This window comes from Octopus sinensis, linkage group LG13, assembly GCF_006345805.1.
Source record: "Octopus sinensis linkage group LG13, ASM634580v1, whole genome shotgun sequence".
Taxonomy (NCBI): domain Eukaryota; kingdom Metazoa; phylum Mollusca; class Cephalopoda; order Octopoda; family Octopodidae; genus Octopus; species Octopus sinensis.
This window is the reverse complement of record NC_043009.1, coordinates 28,855,807-28,862,811: the sequence shown is the minus strand read 5'-3', so window position 1 is coordinate 28,862,811 and position 7,005 is coordinate 28,855,807.

Genomic DNA, 7,005 nt, shown 5'->3' with positions numbered 1-7,005 from the left:
AAGCCTGTCATGCGTGTGTGTGTGTGTTTGTTCCTCACCACTGCTTATCGACTAGTGTTAGCATGTTTATGTCCCTGTGACTAAACATTCAACAAAAGATATCAATAAAATAAAGGCCAAGCTTTAAAAAGTCCCGGGGTCAAATCCTTTGACTAAAACCCTTCAAGATAGTGCCCCAGCATGGCCACATTCAAATGACTAAAACAAGTAAAAGGTAAAAGGTATAAGATCTTGTTTATTCTTTACACTTTGGTTTTTAGTTTGGTTTGCAAAGTCAAATAAGTCTTACTACAATTCCATTCTATCTTCTGTCAATTATTATTCACTGTTACCATTCTTCTAAACATATAACATGATCTGGTTATATTTTACATTCCATTTTTGGTATGTCTTCCCTTGCTGGATATCCTTCTGATTGCCAGCTCTTGTATACAGAGTATATAAGGCACCGTTTATTCCTTCATGCAAACTAGACTTAGGAAGTGACCCTTGTCCAGCGTTAGTTGATTTTAAAAAGTTACAGCCTTCCTAATCAGATACCTTGCAATGCAATTATGAAGACCATGTCTCCCACATACATTCCATCAATGTTCTTTTCCCTTCTAATCTTTTCCCAAAGCCAGCAATTTTGAATGCAAAGTGCAAGTTGATTATATCATTACCAGTACTTGACTGGTACTTTAATTTACTAACTTCAAAAGTATGAAAACTCAAAGTTGACCTCATCAGGATTTGAACTCAGGATGTAAAGAACCAAAACAAATATCCCATTTTTACTGATCCTCTATCAGTTCTGAAAGAGAGACTGGTTATAGAATAGGGTGGTGGTGATTAATTAGTACAAAAGTTGTTTTAATTATGTGGGTAGGGAAAAGGAAGATGTTGCAAAGGTTTTCTCTTCGAGGTTGGAATGTGGCTGTCCCCCCCCCCCACTGTAACTTAGCAGTTTAACAAATTATATGGTTGGGAACCATGCTCCATGAGCACACAACTATATCTAAAAGAAATCCTCTGGTGGCATACACCAGACAATAAGTGTCAGAGGGAAATTTCATAATACACCATACAGCTTAGAAATTAAGTTTTTCAGTTTTTTTCAATACAAGAGAAAATCATTTTTGCTTTTGAACTTTAGTTCTTGATAACACTGAGCCTTCAAATATCTATAAATATATCTTTTTCACTTTTCATACTGGCAAGAAATTTTCCTCTTAAATGAAATTGCTTCCAAGCTTTAATGAAAACTGCCTTAGGTCGTAAATACTACATGCTGTTTGAGGTATTTTTGCTGTTATTTGTAGGCTGAATATGAAAATGTATTAGCTGATATCTAAAGGGGACACACTGCAAGCTCTATAATGAGATGATTCCTGGAAGCAATGTTTCATGTAGAGATTTATGAAGTGACTACAAAGTCTGAGATATGAATGAAAGTTGAAATAAATATATTCTCATTTAGAAAAAGAAAGATAAATTTAACATACTGAGGGCATGTTTATATTAAGGATCATAAAACGATGATAAAAGATTCAAGTGTGTTTGAGTATGTGATTGAATAAGTTTTAATGTTGCTAAAACTTCATCAAGAAGACCAAATTTTTCCCTGCAGAATCCAAAAATTTTTTTACCATTAAAGCATTTTCTGATAATCTATATGTCTTTGATATATACCACAATAAAGAAATGTTCAAATTTATAGGAGTTCTTTTGCATATTTTAACACTAACCTTAATTCTAAACATTGAATTTTACCAAGCTGCAGGGAATCATTACCAGATTTTCTGAGAATATTGGCAGCAAAAGCTAGCATTTTACTAAGTGGTTAGGGATGATATATTTATCTCCCATCCATTTAATACCATGAAGCTAAGCACCATTCCTTCTGAGCTTCTCATGGCTCTTTGAACCCCGTTCTTGCTTTACCAAGGAACTGAGATTATCACAGAAATACATTACTTAATGAAGTAAAATCTTTCAAATTTATTTTGCTTTTTATAAATAATCATAAGTTTGTGTTGGTTAATCTCAGATATGCTGGTTATTGAGTTATAACTTACGAAGGACGTTCAATAAGTAATGCCTCTGACCCACTTCCAGGTGTTTGATCTAGTTGAAATTTTGCATGTGCAATTACTTATATCTCTATAGATTAGGTGGCAAATTACAGCTCTGAAATAATTATGGTTTCTGATTTACAGGTGTTTGAACTGAGTCAAGTGTGAAATGGAGCCTGTTGAGTGTTGAGCAGTGATCCGGTTTTTGTATTTGAAAGGATGCACACCACGGGAGACTTTTGATGAAATGAAAGTAACTTATGGTGATGATGCCCCATCATATGACCTTATAAAACGCTGGCATCGTGAATTCAAACATGGTCGGAACTCTGTGGAAACAGCTCCCAGATCTGGTCACCCCCTTCTGCCATTGATGAGGTATCTGTCCGTCAAGTTGAGGCTGCCATTTTGGAAGATCGACGCATAACTATTCACCAAATAGCCCATGAGGTCAAGATTAGTACCGGGTCAGTGGAAACTATCATTCATAACCATTTGCATATGCAAAAGGTGTCTGCCAGATGGATTCCCAGGCTGCTCACACTTTTCCAGAAGCAAGAACGCGTTGAATGCTCGAGGATGAATTTGGAGACGTACCAAGAAGATGAGTCAAACTTTTTCAAAAGACTGATTACTCAGGATGAAACCTGGGCCCATCACTATGATCCAGAGACCAAAGCCCAGTCAATGCAGTGGAAGCACCGTGACTCACCTCCTCCAAAGAAGGCAAGGGTGCAGCCCTCTGCTGGCAAGGTCATGCTCACAGTCTTCTGGGACCAGGACGGAGTAGTGATGACAGATTTCCTGGCAAAGGGTACCACAATTACAGGAGCCTATTATGCTTCACTTTTGAGGAAATTAAGAGAAGCTATCAAAATCATGAGGCGGGGCAAGATCAGCGAAGGCAACCTCCTCCTGCAGGACAACGCTCCGGTCAACAACTCGGGTGTCGCCAGATCAGAAGCACAGGCGTGCGGCTATGAACTCCTCCCCCATCCCCCTACTCTCCTGACCTTGCACCCTCTGATTTTCACCTCTTCCCAGCCATGACGTTGTTTTTGAAAGGAAAGCATTTCCCAGATGATGCAGCCTTGATTTCTAAAGTCACGTCGTGGATGGAGGACCAAGCTGGGGTCTTTTACAAAAACGGTCTCCAGAGCTGGATCAAACGATGGGAGAAATGCCTAACTCTGAGTGGTTCCTATGTAGAAAAAGACCAATAACTGTGCCAAGTTCCGTTGCTCTACTGGTATGGGAAGTGGGTCAGGGGCATTACTTATTGAACGCCCCTCGTAGGTCTTGTAGAATATCAGCAACTCTTCAAAGAGAAAATCTTTCCTGTCCCAGGGATGCAAAAAAACAAAACAAAAATTAGTGTACATTTAAACACAAGAGAGGCGACCCTTAACTGGCAGCCTTACATGCTAGAAGTAGCAGTCAAAACTACATTTAAGAGCAATTTCGAAGGGAATGAAAAATAAAAAATTTTACCTTGTTTTTTTTACAGCCATACTGAGGTTTTGAACCCTAATTAGCAAATAAAATAAATTGCTAGGCAACGTTCTCATCAGTGGCTACATCAAAACATTAGCATAAATTTTAGAGATTATATATATGTATGTATATATGCATGTATGTATGTATGTATGTATGTGTGTAAGTGTGTATGTATGTATGTATGTATGTGTATATCAATCTATCTGTCTAGACATCTATACATACACTCACACATATGCATATGCACACATTTACTCACACATAACAGGCTTCTTTCAGTTTCCCTCTACCAAATCTCCTCTCAGGGTGTTCTTTGGCCAGATACTCAACAAGAACATGCTTGAAGTTGTACTAAACCTGAAACCTCGTGGTTAAGAAGCAGAATTTAAAAGTTTACTGTAAAACAAAACTAAAAGAATTGAGGGAGAATCCAAAAAAATAAAATATCCTTTGATGGTTTTTCAGAAAACTGCTTGTTTGAATTTCTTCAATGATAATTCATTACTGATTTGCTTCATTTGGTTTTTGTAAAGTGTAAGAACATGGTAAAATAAGTGCCAAGTTAGTATATTTTATTGCCTGGAACTTGTCACTACACATTGATCTTCAGGTTAATTTTGAAAAATCAATAATAGTTTATATAAGAGGACAGCAAGCTGGCAGAAGTGTTAGCATGCTGTGCAAAATACTTACCAGTATTTCAATCATCTTTACATTCTGAGTTCAAATCCTGCAGAGGTCAACTTGGCCATTCATCCTTTTGGTGCTGATAAAACAAGTACCAGCTGCGTACTGGGGTCGATGTAAATGCTTAGTGGCATTTTGTCCATCTTCACATTCTGAGTTCAAATTCTGCTGAGGTTGACTTTGTCTTTTTTCATCCTTTCAGGGGTTGATAAATTAAGTACCAGTAAAATTTCAGGCCATGTCCCTAATACTAGAAAAGATTATCATTATTATTATTATTGGTAGTAGTAGTAGTAGTAGTAAGAGGAGGAGGAGGAGGAGGAGGAGGGGAGTAAGCTGGCAGAATCAGTAGTACACCAGACAAAATGTTGTTGTTGTTGTTATTATTATTATTATTATTATTATTATTATTATTATTATTATCATCATTATTATTGTTTTATGTCTCAGAGAACTCAGTCTTGTTTGCTTTGCTAGATTCTGTGAGAGTGAACAGTATCCTGATGTCAGAGGTTTCACACGGTCTCTTTCCACACATTATAAGCTTTGATACTTGGTTGTTAATTACCATAGAAGACATTCAACATCCAAGTACCAATCTCAAAATCCTAGCTGTCCCCAGCAGTGCAGCTTTTGGGGCTTGCTCTGCTCTCATGTCAATTCCGATTTCTCAAATTTGGTTGTTAGTACTCTGAGTACCCCTACAACTACTGGAATGAGAGACACTCTCCTCATTGTCCCCACATTCTTGCAATTTCGTCTTTTAGTAATCTGTACTTTTTAATCTTTTTTAATTCTTTGTCACATATTCATGCATCCCCAGGTATTGCAGTATTTATAATCTTGATTTCCATTTCCCTTACTCTACCAAAACAATATCTGCTCTCTGAGCCTCAATTAGGGAGTCACACAGGATTGCAAAATCCCACAGTATCTTATGTTCCTTGTTTTTGGTGACTCCTTCTGGTTCATATTCGTACCCTTTCCGTGCTTTGATTAGGCTGTACTTTTCACATAGCCTTCAGTAGATGAACTTAGCCACGTTATCATGCCTCCTGTTGTAGTGCTTTTGGGCCAGCTTGCTACACTAACTCACAATATGTGAGATTATTTTGTTTCTGCTGCCACACATCCTACAAAGGTGCAATTCCCTACACTTATCTATTTGAAACTTGGTGTAATTAGTTCTCAGAGCTTGTTCCTAGATGCTGCATATCAATGCCTCAGTGCATCCTTTAAGATCATTTTTTGTTCTGAGCCCTCTCCAAGTGTTGATCTTGTCTTTTCCTTCGATTTTACTTGAGGTATTGCCCATGCAGTGGTTTCATATACCAATTGTTTACTCTGTCTTTTTCATCTTGTTTCTTCAGTGTTTGTAGGTGCATCACATTTTCGGCAGGTATTATATCATTAATTCTAACAGTGGCAATCAAGGATTCACTCTGTTGTTTGAAGTACCATCCCAAACTGCTCTTGTCATTGACAACACAAATCTTGCATCCTATGAGGCTTCTTCCTCCCCTGTTCCTAGGCACTTACATTCTGTCAGTATCACTTTTGGGGAGTGGTTCCTTGTTAATTCTCATCACTTTTCTTGTTCTCCTGTCCATTTCCTCAAACTTATTCTTTGTCTGCCCAACATCACCTGCACCATATCACATTAAGGAAGCAGCCCATGTGTTTATTGCTCTGATCTTGTTTTTTTTCCATTGAGTCCACTTCCCATAAGTAATTTGGTTCTTTTGAGATATTCTTACCTAAAGCTTTCCTTCATTTCACTTCCCTTGATTTTGTTGTATTCCCTAATCCCCAGATATTTATAGCCATTAGTCTCAATATTTTTTATTTTCTCACTGTTGGGAAGCTCTACACCGTCAGACAACACTACTTTGCATTTTTGTATTATATGCATACCACACCTTTTAGTTCCAAAATACATTCCATTGTTGTTATTGTAATTATTATTATTATTATTATTATTATTATTATTATTATTTATTATTATTATTACTACTACTATTATTATTATTATTATTATTGACGTCACACAGTATCCAATATCATGTTGTTGTTGATTGAAGATATTGTGTCTACCGGGGATTTGTACAGTCTCTCAAGTCACAACAATCTCAAACAGACAGTACTTTATGCAATATATTATTATTATTATTATTATTATTATTATTATTATTATTATTATTATTATTATTATTATTAATATTGTTATTATTAAAGCAGTGAGCTGGCAGAACCGTTAATATGCCGGGCAAAATGCTTATTGGCATTTAGTTCATCTTTATGTTTTGTGTTCAAATTCCACCAAAGTTGACTTTTCATCCTTTCTGGGTCAATAATATTAGTACCAGTTGAGTACTGGGGGTGGTCGATGTATGCGACTTTTCCCTCACCCGAAATTGCTGGCCTTGTTTCAAAATTTGAAATCATCATCATTATAATTATTATTATTAATTATTATTATTAATTATTATTATTATTATCCTTGTTGTTGTTGTTGTTATTATTATTATTATTATTATTATTATGATCATTATTATTATTATCATTATTATTATTATTATTATTATTAAGGTGGTGAGCTGGCACAAATGTTAGCACGCCAGCCAAAATTCTTAGCGGTATTTCGTCTTTCTTTACATTCTGAGTTCAAACTTTGCCAAGGTCAACTTTGCCTTTCATCCTTGCGTACTGTAATCGACCTAATCAAATGGCCCCACTCCCGCTAAATTTCAGGCCTTGTACCTAGAGT